Source organism: Furipterus horrens, unplaced genomic scaffold, assembly GCF_987537825.1.
Source record: "Furipterus horrens unplaced genomic scaffold, mFurHor1.1.pri manual_scaffold_6, whole genome shotgun sequence".
NCBI classification, from domain to species: domain Eukaryota; kingdom Metazoa; phylum Chordata; class Mammalia; order Chiroptera; family Furipteridae; genus Furipterus; species Furipterus horrens.
Genome location: NW_028327176.1, coordinates 105053105 through 105069919, shown reverse-complemented (window position 1 = coordinate 105069919; position 16815 = coordinate 105053105).

Sequence of the window (16815 nt, the reverse complement as noted above, 5' to 3'; positions counted from 1 at the left end):
GCTGCCTGTTTTCCTAATGAAAAGAAATGCTAAATTTTAATTAGAGGTTGATGAAAATAGGAATTTTCTTTTCCTATCCAAACTCTCAAATCTCTTGATTTCCATTCTCAGGCCCCTCTGGATTTGGAGAAACTATAGCAATGCAGGTTTTTCTAAATTGTAGATATGTGGAACTGGAGAAAGAGAGAGCAAGGGAGAGGCTGACTGATGGAGAGACAGACTGACTGCTCAGGCAGGACCTCACAGGATGTTTATACCTCAATGAGTACCCTGTGATTCCTGAACCTGGTCCTCATTTTTAAATGTTCAGAAACTCTGTTTGTACCCGTTCTTCCAGGGATACCCTGGCTTTGAGAGATTGATTCGTAACAACCAAAGTCACAGGAGACTTACTGATTTTTAAACAAACATAAAAGCTTGTTTCTGGCTCATGATTCTTCTCTTCTTCCAAATCCCATATGGCTACTCATTATTTAGGCCTGTGCTCATCAGTAAAAGGAATTTTGAACAAGCATCCCAATATATGTATAATGTTTATTTCTAAATTAGACACCTACTGTTGTGTTAATATGTATGGACATTTTAAATGCAAATTATATAAATCAAAATAATATACTTAAGACTTTAAAAGGGGAATATAAATATAATAGGACTAATTAGATATTTCCTATATTTAGTAAAAAATGACATATCTATCCCACATAGAATAATATTTTTATTCTTTCTTTTTCCAATAGTACTTTCCTAAACTGCCTGCAGACTGTAGGATGTCCTTCTTTTCCTTTATGTAGTGGTGAAAACAAACACAGTCAAATGTAAAAGTCACCCTAATCTGCAGTTGTGCTCTTCTCAGGCCCATATTACACTGGTCCCTAGTGTCAGTCTACTATGATGACGTTAAGCTCACTATCTTCTCAGCAAAAATGTTTGATTATGGAATACTTAGGAACTTACTTACCAGGAACAGCAAGTTTTAAGATTTGTAGAAATTCATTTCCATTTCTCCAGAAATGTCCACCCACTATGAATCTACAGGCTTGTTTTGATAGACCAGCTGTTCGTCAGTCAGGTCCTTTGCATCTATAAATTCCTCATATAGGCTATCCATGTCTAAAATAGCTGTCAATTTTAAATGCTCTGGAGCACACAATGTCATAATTTAAACATCTCCTCCTTAGGGAACGTGGTTTTAAAACACAGAGGTAATGTGAACTGATGACATTGAAATTGGATTCCAGGTAAATTACAGTTCTAGTAAAGAAATTAAGAAAGTCCTGTTTAACTTGGCTGCCCTTTTCTGTTGATGTTTTTATATATATATAACTCAGAAGCAGTCTTACTTCCAAAAAATGAGTCCTTTTTCTGACACATAAGTTTTTGTCTCAACCTATACATAATACCAAACAGCTCAGGTGTAGTCATTCCATCTTTTCTAAGCCATTTATTGCCTCTAATGACCAGCAGACAGCTTTGGAAAAACAGCATATACACTTCTGTTTTACTGTAGTGCTTCTCTCCATTCTCGTCATCAATATATTTCCAAATCAAAGAAGGTCATTCTTCTTGTTATACACCTTGAAAATACGATTTTGTGGCAGACCAACATTTTAGCATCTTTTCTATAGCTGAGAGCAATGACACCCATCTTGTAGGCACATGTCTAAAGAGGTTATCTCCTTCCATTTCTCTAAAGTCCAAAAACTCATTACGTGCTTCTTCACATTTTGAGGAAACTGAAAAGTGACCAAAAGCTTCCATTATGAAAGTCTCAATAACATATTTAAGCAAGTCACAACTTTTTAGCAGTGTTGTATACAAGATGTGCAGGACTTTGAATAGGTAAGATCTTCTCTTCTCATTATCTTTGTTAACAAGGTTATCAACTGAATGGAATTCATCAAATTTTCATTTGCACTTTCTGATGAATAAGCAGATAGATGAGCTAAGTCTACTTTGTATTTGGACAAAACATCAATAATCTTTTGCTTTATTATTTCAGCAGTTTCATTACAATCCTAATAGATATCAAGAAGATGATTTGAAACTCCATTTTTCAAGTCAAAGTGCCTAAGAGCTAGAGGGAACATTTTTGTTGTTGTTATGATTCAGCTTATTGCTTGAAGTTGATATGCTGTAGAAAACATGATTGTTGGTAAGAAATGACAAAATCCGCTCTACACTGTAAGGGGCCAAATCATCTGTTCTCAAAATTTCTCCTTTTGTTTGTCCACAGGAAATTTTAGTTGCAACCTCTGAATCAGAAAATGTAACTTGAGTCAGTTTCATAGAACAATCAAGGAATGATACAATAATGCATGTCTGTTTGCATGGAATGCCCTAACTAATTCAGCAGCTGCTGTTTTTGACTGAACACTGGTATCTTTTTAAGACATGAAAACACTTTCGATTGGTTTAGAGGCACATGCCTGTCTCATCCTGGACGTGTGAGATACAGTCTCCACATGTGCTTTTACATCCCCTTTTCCACTGTACCCATTTCCAAATTTTTTTCTGCATGTTGTGCAGTATACTCTGTTTGAGTTATTTAGCTCCTAATCCAGTTGTAGGTCTCCTTCCATCTGTCATTAAAGTAACAGTCATTTAGCCTTCTTTTTCAATGACGGGATCATGCTTGCTTTGGTATTATAATCGTTTTTGTTTTCACTACCTGATGATTTAGAAAACATAATCACAATATTCACGATGTTAACAAAATTAATCCAGCACTATCCTGATACAAAGCACAGCAGTTAATCCACAGGCAAAGTCAAAAATGATCTTTTAATATTCATAATTACAGCACATCTAAGTCACATCACTCTGAGTGACACAACAAAGAACAGATAAACCACAACTATGGCTGCCAACATCAGTGGTCTGGGGAAAAGTGGGTGACAGCAACTACAGAAGGTACATAGTCTATGCAATATCCATCTGACACTAAAGACAGTGCTGCTTTCAGCTCCTCTTTGCTGGACCACTATGAGTTCTGTACTTTTCTTCTAGCTTTCCACACTCATTGCCAAAAACCAAGACCTTTTCCACATTCCAGGGAAGGGTCTGCCTGGATACTTCCAATGCTAAAACTGGGATAACTGGTTACTCTACTAGGTTCCCCACTAACCCAAGGGCTAGCTCTTCACAGGCAGGAGGATAGGCACATGGAACTGGAGACTCCTTACCTTGCTACCACTGATGGTACAGAACTTCTTCAGGGTATTTCTCATGGTTTCCTCTTCTTTAAAGGTGATGAAAACAGAACCTTGCCTTTTGTTAGACTCTGAGTCCAATGAAAACTCAATGGCCTCAATCTGGAAACAGGCAAAGCTCAGGGCTGGTGCCTCCCCTTACTCAGGACCTAAATGGAACTCACCGTAGAAAAGGCATACAAAAGCCAGAGAGGAGAAATAAGCCCAGCTGAGGAGAACTCCAGCCAGACAAGGAAGGAAGGAAAGAAAAAAACAGCCATAGGTGGCTAGCGGTGAGCATAAACCGCACCCTGGAGAGATACTCACCTCCCCAAACCTGTCAAAGTACATCCTTATCTCTTCATCAGTGACTTTGGGGTTCAGACCCCCCATAAAGATTTTCTCCACAGATTCCTTCCTGGTTGTGGCCTTTTTGGGGTTCATGCTATACCCACCCAACCTGTGCTCCTTCTGATCTAGGACCTGTCCCAGCAGAAGAGTAGGCTAACCAACCAACAGATTTACTCAGGAGCAAGGAGTCTGAAGACTTTTAGTGCTAAAACCAGACATGAGGGATTTCCCAGGAAGCAGCACTTTCATTGCTAAAATCAGAACAAAGGGATTTCCCACCCAGTTCGAGGGACTTACAGCACTAAAAGTGGGACTGTGGGGTTTCCCAGGAATGGGACTTTTAGTGCTAAAATGGAGACGATTCCTTCTGAGAAGGGGTCAGGCAGGCTCTGGTTCTGATTCTCACTGGCATTTCCTAGCAGCGTTGTCCAGCCCCTTTTCTCTGAGCCACAAGACTCTACCACAAGTACACAAAATAGTTCGTCCCCTCCACACACACCACACTTGGGCGGAGCCTGACTTCCTAATATTCTCTAAACCTGCAGTTGGCTGGTTTACCCACACACACATAAGTCAGTCCTCACTCGCTGTCCTGGCAGTCCCAGCCTAAGACTTGTTTCCTCCAGAAGTAAAGCAGCAGGGATTAAGGACACGGGCTGGAGCTGAACTGCTGGGGTTGGGATCCTCAGTTCCCTCCCCGCCTCCTCCTCACTGTGCGAGCTCCTCTCTTTACTGAATCTTCTCTGAGCCTTAATTCCTTCCTCTGTGAAAGGACACTTACATAATACCTATCTCATCGCCTTCCTGGATGTTTTTCTAATCCTCACATGTGAAGTGTTCAATGCCGTGCCCCAAATAGGGACAAAACACACATAATAAATGTCTCCTGTCCTCTACCTGGACCGCTCCAACCCATATACTTCTTACTCCTCACTTCAATCTTTACAAGAACAAGTCCGTAAACTCTACCTTTCCCCAGTACACCTGGCCACACGTTGCCCAGACAAACTGATCATGATCATGCTGTTCATTTAGAAATCGATCCTCTACACAAGGGCCCTTGATGGAGTACGTAGCTTACCTTTCCCACGCTGGCTGCATTTTTCCGGAAGATAAATCCCAACCCTATGGATGTTCCAATGTTGGTATCCATTTTTATAGTAGGGTCAACGACCTCTCCAAATTTGGTAAAACAGTCTTTTGGGTCCTTTTTCCTTGTATCCCAGCTCAGGCCACCAATGAACAATTTTCTGAAATGGTAGGGTGAGTCACATGGTGACAAGAAATCTTACAAAGAAGCGGTGAGTTTAGAATGTCTTAGAAGGAATCCATGAGTTAAAGAAGAGCTGGACCTCCCAAATCTTTCATTGGAAAAATCACAAATAAAGCCACCGACCACAATTAAGGTCTACACCCACCCACTCTAGTCTGCAAAGACTGCCTTAGAAAGACATTAACAAATCTATGCCACCTCCTCACTGGAATCTCATGTCCATATGGACCCTAACAAAACTTAAGACCACAGCACCCCAAGGTTGGGAGAGGGCAAGGCCAGGCAACCTCACCACCTGGCCCAGGGCACTCCTCACAACTGGAAGTTCTTCTGTTTTTGTTTTTGTTTTTGTTTTTTTAATCCAAAGACCAAAAACCAACCCTCTTATCAAAATGTTATAGTCTATCTTTGTCTTACCCTGAACCCAGATGTCACTCTGAAGGAATCTGGCCCTCCCAGAGCGGAGATTATGGTCAGACAGTGAATCCATCCCCAGCTGGAGGAAGGAAGGAGAGAGGGAAGAAGCTGGAGACCCCAACTTCGACCTGGCTTGCACCAGGTCCAAGTGCACACCTTTCTTTCGGCCACTGTCGTCTCCGCAAGGTGGCTCTGGGACGATGCCAAGGTCCACCCAACAACTCCCACCAACCCCACAGCACCTACCCCACGTTCTCCTGGTTCTTGCGCAGTTCATCTGCTCAGCCTCATTAGCCTCCTGGCTCCAGATCGAGGACTCCCCTGTCCAGGCAGACAATCCACCTTCGGGGCAGTCTCGTGTCATCTCTCCACAGTGACCGTGGTTTCCTTGGGCCGCTTTCCCTCCCCTGCTGCTGACATACCTGGCAGATCTGGCCGCTCCGCTCACCGCTGTGGATGCGGTGGACTCCGCAGCCTCCGCATATCCGAGTCCATTACTAAACTGTCTCATCCATCACCATCTCGGTTTAGCCAGTACATTGGGTCGAATTTATAGGGTCCAAATTGGAGGCGGATCCCTGTCGGAAAATCCCATGTTCATTGGCTGAGTCTACATGCGTCGGCATCCCATTGGCCTCAATGAGAACGCTGCGGGGCCAGGGCGCTACAGAGGGCCCCCTGGAAGCAGCCAGACTGCCGGTCCCAACAGGTGAAAAGGCCGGGATGCCCCCTCCGTCCTCTGATGTCGCAGCCTCTCACGCCCGCGCGTCGATCTCAGATCTTCACGAAAGCGAAAAAGAGCCAAAAGTACGGTAAAGCCAGTTCAAATCCCCAAAGTCAAACAGCCAAAAGCAAATTCAAGGAAAGCAAATATAAATGAGAAAAGTATAATTAAGCAAAAGTGAGTTTTTGCAAAGTCAAAGCAAATAACTGAAATTCAAGGAGGTGAATTAAGGATCAGATAAAATGTGACTCTAATTTCAAATTTAGGATATTTATACCGGTTTATATTTAGACCTCGATAAGCAAACATTCACCGTCAATAAATCAAGCTTTTCTTATTTGATTGCCTTTCATATGAAAAGGCAGTAGGGGGCACTAGATACTCTCATTTCATTCAGGTAGACAAGGAGTTTTAGCCGTGACAAAATTATTTTCAAACATTAAATAGCTTGCCCTTATGGGATGGTTAAAAAACTTACTAGTAAATGGGAAAACAGGGTGATGGTCTACATAGAATATTTATACGAAAAAAGGTAACAATGTCTGCATTACAACCTATTGACCAAGGAGTGGTTTCCTGAAATATTGCCTGTGTTGGGGTAGGGGTGGGGGGTAATTACAAGGCATAACGGGAGTTTTGAAGTGGGCTCTGAAAGAGGCAGAGCTGTGAAGAGTGACCAAGAGACAGCAGCTGACACTGTCTTAGGCCTTCCCTCTGGGCCTATTTTGAACTTTTGTCAAGGACTGGGACTTTCCATGCTAAAATTGGGATGGAGGGATTTCCCAGGACTGGGGACTTCCCTATGAACAATAATAACAACCCTCTGAGATAGATACTATGGCATGCCCATTTTACAGAGGAAGAAACTGAGGCAACTTGCCAAAGGCCGTGCAAATAACTGAGAAGTGTCAGAGTCAGATTTAAGGAAAGAATGTGCCAGGCTCTGAGGTCATTCTGCCTGGGTTCGAATCATGGCTCCATTGCCTGTACAATATGATTAATACAGAAAAGCACATAACATGACTGACATAGGAAATAACCAATAGTGCTTATTATTATTATTAAAAGTGTGGTCCTTGTTTTCCAAGAGCTTAAAATCTCTTTCAAGAGGTTGCTTTGATTCATGAAGCAGTAGAGGTACCTACTGAATGGATGAATTAGACAGATAACAGATTCAGGTTAAGTGTTCAGAGGAGGGAATACCTGTGTAGCAGGTCTGGGTCACAGGTTGCTCAGTGTGGCACCTGCTTAAAATGCTACCTGGGCCAGTGGCATTAACCTCTGATCTTGAATGGCTTGAGCTAATTATTATATTCTTTCTGTTTCATTATATATGGGTCTGTGTGTATTTAACTAAAACTATAGTGAAGTTTTTATTAGTCATTAAAATTCTCTTAAGGAATGGTGTGGTATCTACTTTTTTAGCTGGAGGGAGCATTTATTAATTTTTTGGAGGAAGCACTTACTAATTTCACAAATAGATAACTGTTAGAGATCAAGTCCTAGAATATGACCCAGAAATACTCATGGTGCTGAGTCAGAGACTTATCTAGAATGAGGAAGATGGGAAGGGATATTATTTTAAAGGAACCTGAAGTCTGAGAGGGAGCCAGCGGGCAAGGAATCAAGGGAACCACACTGAAGGCAGCAGGACTGACCTGAGAAAAGGCCATTGGTGGGAAAATGACTTCATGCCTTGTGAGAACCAAAAGAGGGGACTTGGTTGGGACTATAGAACTGTGAGTTAGAAGCAGAGTGAATTGGTTCAGCAACAAGCTGTATTCACTAGAAGCCAGAGTTAAGGGTGGTTTCTTGCCTCTGAGTTTTCTATGTAAATCATCTGGACTGTGTAGCCTCCAGATGTTGCTGCATGGAAACTTGACATCATGGGGTGAGAGGCAATCTTTGTGCTCAGCTTGTTTTTCATTGCTTGTCCTTAACTGAGTTTAATGCTGTGGGTCTGTGTATACTTACAACTAGAAGAGCCTCTGTCTTGAATGAAATGACTCATCACTCTTCTATTTTGCTTAACAGTAAAAGAATTATGTTGTTTTCTGTCATAAAATGGATTTACATACCTTCACTAGCATATGTGTCTAATTTCATCTTACCCAAATAGATTTCTTGGAAATAAAAAAAAAATTAAAGATAGCTCAATCTTTCCTATTCTATAAGTCACCCTAAAGCCCCTATTGTACTTGTGATAGTGGGAGCATAAAAATCAAACAGAGAATTGGCTTGGTGAGGAAGAGGACTTGATGTATAGAGTCAATTCATGTGACTTCTTCAGATCACTTTGATCAAATGACCCTTAATGTAATAAAAATGACATCTTCGAGGAAAAACAGGTTATCTTGTCTGATAAGGCTGCCTTTACTCATTACATTAATGTTGTTCTGATAGTGAATTTTAAACAATGTTTTTAATTTAAAAGAGAAAGTCCCAAGAGAAGACATAGGCTGAAAAGTAGGTCATGATAATACTTGAAAACATGCATTTGAGGGACACTTTAAAAGCCTCTCAACAGTGCACTAAGATTCACTCTAAAAGTGAAATTGGGTCCAAGTTTAACAAGAGGAACAATTCAGCCCCTTTCTCTCTCCGTTCTTCTTACAATTTGATTTAAAAGGCTTATTGTTATAGCAAGTTTAAGTGGTATCTCCAACAAATTTCTTGGAAAGAAGGCAGTGAACATGAAAGGAGCTGAAATTCAAGTCAGGTGTGGGTGGAGTGTTAATTTCAAAACAGAACAACAAACCTGTAATACCTTTGGCAGGCTCTGGAAAACCTAGCAGTATTTGTATAACTCACCTTCTCTGGCTAGATTTAGTAAAGATTATTGGGATGAAGATGGAGAGGAAGAAACTGCATTATTTATTAAATGACTTAATCTTTTTTGATAAATTATTCAAATTAACAAAATGGTTGGCTGTTAGGCTTAAGTTCAATGAGTGAAGCTTCAAGGCTAGGAGCCTGCCAGATGAATAAGAAATGTCAGGGCTCTCCCTCACAGTGCCTGGGGCTGTAGCCAAAATGTAATAGGATGCTTTCTCATGATTCTCTTTTGCAAAGATGTCTTTACAGACAGAACTTTAGGAATTTTTTTCCTTCCTCTTTTTAACAGACACAGGGTTCAAAACACCAGTGACAATGATGCTCACAGACTTGACAGACATGATTGAGTATGGCAAATGCATAAGGGAAGAAGTGAAGCCTATGCTAAGTGAAATGAAGAAAAATCCACATGAAACCAATGGTGAATGGAAGGAAGCTGGGGTTCAAATCAATTATTTAGAACATAAAGAAGAAATAAACAGTCAACCAGTACAGAATGAAGAAACAGGAATTGAAGAAAATGAGGAGAAGCTTCGGAACCTCTAGGACAACTTTAAATGTGCCAACATCCGAATCATAGGGGTGCCAGAAGGAGAAGAGGAAGAGCAAGAAATAGAAGACTTATTTGAAAAAATAATGAAGGGGCCCTGGCTGGTGTGGCTCAGTGGATTGAGCACTGGCCTGCGAACCAAAGTGTTGCTGGTTCGATTCCCAGTCAGGGCACATACCTGGGTTGCAGGCCAGGTCCCCAGTTGGGGGCACACAAGAGGCAACCACACATTGATGTTTCTCTCCCTCTCTTTCCCTCTCCTTCCCCCTCTCTCTAAAAATAAATAAATAAAATAAAATAAATAATAACAATGAAGGAAAACTTCCCTAATTTGGTGAAGGATATAGACATACAAGTCTAGGAAGCACAGAGAGTCCCAAACAAGCTAGACCCAAAGAGGACCACACCAAGACACATCATAATTAAAATGCCAAAGGTTAGATATGGATATAGAATCTTAAAACATCAAAAGAAAAGAAGAGAGTTGCCTACAAAGGAGTGCCCATAAGACTATCAGCTGATTTCTCAAAAGAAACTTTGCAGGCAAGAAGGGACTGGCAAGAACTATTCAAAGTGATGAAAAACAAGAGCCTACAACCAATATTACTCTATCCAGCAAAGTTATCATTTAGAATGGAAGGACAGATAAAGTGCTTCCCAGACAAGATAAAGCTAAAAGAGTTCACCATCACCAAGCCCTTATTATGTGAAATGTTAAAGGGACACATTTAAGGAAGAGAAGATCAAAACTATGAGCAGTAAAATGACAACAAAGTCATAACTATCAACAAATGAATCTAAAAACAAAAACAACTAAGCAAACAACTAGAACAGGAGCAGAACCATAAATATGGAGATCATATAGGGGGGCTGTCAGTGGGGAGGGAGAAGGAAGAGAATGGGGGGAAAGTTGCAAGGATCAAGAAGCATAACTGGTAGGTACAAAATAAACAGGGGGACATTAAGAATAGTATAGGAAAGGGTGAAGCCAAAGAACTTATGTTCATTACCCATGGATATGAACTAAGGGAGGAGGGTATTTCTAGAGGGAAGAGAGGTACCAGGCAGAAGGGGGCAAAGGGGAAAAATTTGAGACACCTCTAATAGCATAATCAATAACTTATAAAAAATAAAATGGAACCGGGAGGCCTCCACGAAGCTCAGCTAACATACCCCCTCCATGTGAACCTGAACTTTTTACCTGGGTTAACCATGAACAAATACATCCTGATATGGTTCCTGGAACTGTCTCTGCATCAGTGACCTCTGTATTAAGAAATAAAATTTTCACCTAGCAATAGACATAAAGCAATCAATCATGTACAACACAGTGTAAGTCTGCTTGCCAGCACCAATGACATTCTTTCAAAACAACCTGTGGAACCCCTTAGGAAGCCCCCCTTTTTCTGTCTTTATAAACTCAGTTATTAACCTTTCCCCTTTAGAACACAATTAGGTTTCCACCCATATTTGTATGTCCTGAATTGCAATTCCTAAGATCTCCAAATAAAGTTTCTGTTTACTTTGCAGTTCTTGGTCAAAATGGATTGACATTATATGGTGTCAGAAGTGGGATCTAGAGTGATTTCCATCCTCCTCCAGTGCCTTCATGGATGCCAGTAAAATAGTTCAAGAACCCATTGCACTCTGTAATCTCCTCTAAGGTTTTGAATTATTGTGGCAAGTCTTCCTGGATCCTAACCTCCTGCCTTGGTTGAGATTCAGGCTCTATTTGGGTGTTCTCTGTTACTGGCGTTTTGTCAACAGGACTTAAAATTCCTATCTGGTGAGTAATTACTCTTTGAAAAATGGGAATTTCACTTTCTAAGGGAATGGTTTCTGGACAGCTACTTCCTAGAACTGCTGCTGGATTTATGGACAAAAATTACAGGTCCTTGTCCTGCATATTTCTATCTCATTGGTTCATAATTACCTGGGATAATTTACAGTTAAACTGTTCAACTTGGGCTCTTCAGAACTCCCCAAGTTAGTCTATCTGTACAGTCAATTGGAAAAAGACTATAAAACTAAGCAATCTGAATGGGAAGTATATTTTAATTGGCATTTTGATGTCTTCAAACAAGTGATTCAAAAATTGCTTCCTCCCAAAGCACAAATCCTACATTAATCAAGCAATTTCTGAGTTGTCTGAGAGACTTATTAAACTTAAGGAGACTTCTAAATGTTCTGATGTCTCCTTATCTGCACCTTCTGCTCTTTTGCTTCCTGCCTGTCTGCCATCTTTTTACCCTTCACTTGCTGAGCTTCCCTTTTCAAATGGAGCTGCCCTTACTGCTCCACTTGTTAAACTGCTCGATGGCACAACCCTATGAGATACTTTTTCTGTCAAGGTTGAGAAGCCATGAACGAAGTGTCAAAGCTGGCTAAACAGCTTCATGAAAAGATACCCAAGGCTTTTCCTCGAGTTATTGATTGGAAGAAAATTCAAAATGTGTTAAAAAAAAAAAAAGTAAAATTGTTTTTTGATTAGCATAATAGATTTGAACAAGTTTTTAAATAGTACTTCAGCATAGAGGAAATCAATAATGACACCTCAGTGCTTTTTAAGTCAGCCGTGCTGAGGGTCTACAAGATGAACTTGAACAACGGATACAAAATTATAACTTAATTGGGCCACCATGCAAACCCATGATTTAGTGAACTATCTGAGCAGCTCACCTGAGCTATCCAGAAAGATAGCAAAAAAGAGAGCTACAGAAGAAGCCCTAAATGCCCAAAGTCAGGCAACCCATATAATGAACCTACAATTACAGCAATTGATGGCTAAATTCATCCTTCAAGGTCCCCAATGCAAATGAGCACTCAAAGGGGTTTTTAATTATTTCCAAAAGCCTGGACATTGGAACAAAGATTTTTTAAAGCTCAGTAGGCAATTACAAAGCCAATAAAATCTGTGAATCCTCCTCAGGGATTTCAACCTAGGTTTTCCTAGCAATAGCGTTGTTCTAAGGATCAGAAGGGGAATTTGCCATGCTCCTAAAAGTGTTTAGGAGAAATTGATCTAGTTATTGGAAATGAAGTAACCAGAGCCACCTTAACCCCACCAGCCTCACCATTCCCCTTCCTCAGAATGCTGAAACAATACAAATGGTGGAGGCTTTCAATCAACCTATGACCGTCTCCAAATTCTTTTCAATTCTGTTTCAATGGAAACCACCAATTTCTTCTGGTTCCCTCTGCCCCTATTCATCTCCTCGGATGAGATTTTCTTGAAAGCTCGCACAGCCCCATATATCCTTCTTTCAGAAGGTAGAAATATTCTTACATCATGAACTTCTAACTCTGACTTGTTCATGGACTCATTCATAGCTTTTCCAGTTTTTTTCAGTCACCTTAACTGACTCAAATTCTCTTTTATATTCCCTTCCAAATAAACTTTGGTCAAAAAAGGCCACTGACATTTAGTCACATTCATTTCGTACCAGTGATGAAAATTCAAATTGACAAAAATAAACCTCTGCCCAACATTTGTCAATACCCTTTAAATGCAGAGGCCATTGAAGGAAATCAAACATATCATTGAAGAATATCTCAAACAAGACCTCATCATTCCTTGAATGAGCCCTTGTAATACTCCTATCTTCCCTGTTAAAAAAATCTTGTGGGAGGGGATAGAAATTTGTTTAAGATCTGAGAGCCATAAATAACATAGTCATACTGTGACACCCAGTCATGCCTAACCCTCATACCTTACTCTTAGCCATACGACCAGAAAGTAAATTCTTTTTGGTGACATCTTTGTAGTACTTTCTTTAGCATCCCTATAGATCCTGAAAGCCAATTCTCACATACTTTTACTCAGGAAGTGTTACAGAATGGGGGTGTCCAGGGGTCCCCAGAGCCTGCAGGCTGGGGGTTGGGGAAAAGGAAGCAGCTTTCAGAATGCTTTCACATGCCTGGGGCTAGTGGCTAATGTCTTTGTTATGCAAATGTCTTTGATGCTTCCAGGGCCTCAAGAAGATGGGAGGGGTCTTGGACCATGGGATGGTATGGAAAGAGCACACAGAGCCTGCTTGAGATTCTGTGAATGGTCAGAACTGGGTACCATGCCCACTGCATCACAGGACGCAGTCAGGGACTTAAAAATAAGCAGCAGACATTTTAGCAACACACACCATGTGGCTTTGAAAGGGAGGGTACACCTTGCGGCTTGGAGGCGGGGGAATACCTTTGTGGTTTTGGAAAGGAAAGGCTGGGAATCCACGTGGTTCTGGAATAAAAGCTGGCAGGCACCACAACACAGAAAGGCCTCCCCAATCAGAATCGAATGATTGGCAGCTGCCGGTAAAGCTGAACTGTGTATAGGAAGTAGGAAAATGGTATCTCTAACTTTTCTAAAACTAGCCTGGTTTGGTAAGAGGAGGCAGAACTATGTATTTGTGGGTGTTTTAAAGAAAGTAAGACTTAACGGCAGAAATCCGCAAATAATCTAAATCTATATAATTATTAAATAAACAATTCTTTTTCTTTTCACTAAACTCCGGTATTGAGAGTTAAAATTCTGGCGTTGAGCAATCAGGCCCCTAACAAAACAGCCTGTGGATTCTGTTTCAACCAGAGAGCCCAGGGGTTCTGTTACAGAAAGACAATTATGCCTCAGGGCTACATTGAAAGTCCAACTTACTTTCCCCAAATTTTAAAGGCAGATATTGCCAATGTGGAATTATCTACTTGTCCACCCTTTTGTTATTTGTGGATGACTCCCTCCGCTGCTCACCTTCTGAGGAAACATCCCTGGGAGACAGCCTCCACCTCCTTTGCGAACTAGCAAAAAAAAAAGTGGGGGGAACATAAAGTATCTAAAGAGAAAATTCAGTCAATACAACTCAAGTTGAATATCTGTGACATTTAGCTATTGATAAAGGTCTATTGTTAGACTCTGATGGGATCCAGGGCATTTTGACTTCTCCTGTCCCCAAGACTAAAAGACAACTTGGGGGATTCTTAGATTTGGTCAGATATTGTAGAAATTGGATTTTTAATTTTTGTCATAGCTCAACCTTTATACTCTCTTCTCAAGGCTACCCAGAAAGAGCCCCTCACATGAACAGAGGAATCCCATGTCCTCTTTAATGAAATAAAAGGCAGTCTTTATGGTCAGCCTGCTTTAGAACATCCTAATTATCAATTGCCCTTTTTCCTTTTTGTCCATAAAAAGAGGGAAATGTCTTAGCTGTCTTGACCCAATGACATGAAAGCCAACGTAGATCCATTGGATACTATAGTCAGCAATTGGATCTGGTGGTTAAAGGTCTCCCCTCCTTTGGTGAGAGCCATTGTGGCCTCTGCCAATCTACTACAGCATGTAGAAGACTTAATAATGGGCTCCCACTGACTCTTTATGTGCCTCATTCAATGGAAGCCTTACTTAACTCTCATCACACTCAGCACCTCTCTGTTAGCAGACTGACCTCCTATAAAGTTCTTTTATTGTCTTTATCTAATGTGGCTATTGCTGACTGTAATACTCTATTACTCTCCTTCCTGTGCCCTCCCACAAAATCCCTCACAACTGCCTGACATTAACAGACAGCGAACTCTTCAAAATGATTTATAGAAAACATCTCTTAAACAAGCTGAATTACTTTGATTTACTGATGTAGGTTCTTCCCTAAAAAATGAATTAAGCCACTATTAAGCAGGCTATTCAATTGCCTCTCTAAATGAAACTGTTAAGGCCAGTCCAAGGCCCTGGACAACTTAGGCTCAACAGGCAGAGCTCTGTGCATTAATTCAAGCTTGACATTTGGCCAGAGGTAAAATAGCTTACATTTACACTGACAGTGGGTACACCTTTGATATTGCCCACAACTTTGGTGTACTCTGGAAACAGGATTCTTGACTTCTTCCAGGCAAAAGATAAAAAACAGTTCTTAGGCTTTAGAACTCTAAACTACTATTCAATTACCTCAATCTTTAGCAGTCATAAAAACCCCTGGACATTCAATGGCAAACGTGGAGGAAAATAGAGGTGTAATCATTTGGCCAATACTGCTGCCAAGTTAGCAGCATTAAAACAATCTGAGCACCTAAGAGAAGTAGTTGTGCTACCAGCTGAAGAAGTTGAGGATTTAAAAGATTACATTCTGGTGGGTGATTGCTTTGAAAGTTATGTCTAATCATTATGTTGTACACCTGGAACTAATATAATATTGTATGTTAACTATAATTGAAAATTTTTTAAAATATTTAAAAATTATTAAAAGACAAGAGAAAAACACAGGGATAATCTGCAGATTCTCTCATTAAACTTTTCCCAGTAGAATGCAAAATCTCTTGGTGATAATGGCCAAACATTGTAAAATGTGTGTATCTCTCAAAATAATCTTTCCTGGCCCATGTTATACAGGAAAGGTTTCTGTTTACAGCAAGCTAAGAACAAGAGTTTAAATAAAATGATAGAAAAAAATGTTCCAAATGATAACAAAAAAATAAATAAATAAGAAGTAAAACATAACATTATGGAAGCATAGCATTCAACTGTTCAACAAATTAGTGAGGAATGGTTAGAACAAGGCTGTAAGCTTGACCCTAGAAGAAACTTATAGTAGGTCCAAATGACCGACTACTACTCTCTGATTTTATGCAACATCATATATTACAATATGTACATGACTTAACTCACTGGAACACTGACAAAGTGGTTTTATGGGGAAAACAATATTACTGGAACCCATTTCCAAGGATAGCTTCCCAGGTATACACAAAATGTCAAATCTGCCAAAAGCACAAACCTGGAATACCCATTCATACCTCTGTGGGGCATTTCCCCTGCCTTTGTTCCCTTTGAGGTCTGGCAGATGGACTTCATTCAGTTGCCTCCTTCTCAAGGATACAAGTATGTGTTGGTAACAGTTTGTATGTTTTCTCATTGTGTGGAAGCATCCCAATGCCACAGAGCCACAACTTCAACAGTAAGTAAAATACTCATAGGGAAGATCTTCCCCTCTTGGAGAATCCCCGCAATGACCAGGGAACTCATTTCACAGGACAAATGATACAATCTGTTTGTAAGATCCAGTCTGTATTGCAACATTTCCACTGTGCTTATCATCCCCTGTCTTCCCGTCTTGTAAGGTGTTCAAAATTCAGTTTGCAAAACTGATACAGGCTTTTAATTTGTCTTGGCCTCAGGCTCTTCCTTGGTATTTCTCAATCTAAGATCTACTCCTTCCAAATGTTGACTCAGTGATCCAGGTCTCTTCCATCCTGCTGCATGGCCCTTCAACACATGGCCTCTAAGGTCAATGTGCCAGTGGGAGAGAGTTCAGTAAGGACACCTGGATACCTCAGACCTCCAAGCCCTGAGTGTTTCATGTAGCACTTTCATTCACATCGATTAGGCAGAATTGATCACAAAGCCAACATAGTTTCAAGGGAGGCTGGGAAACAGAAGACCAGACAAACATCAGTGCAACCAACAGTTTCTGCCACAAGAAACTATGATCCCATTATC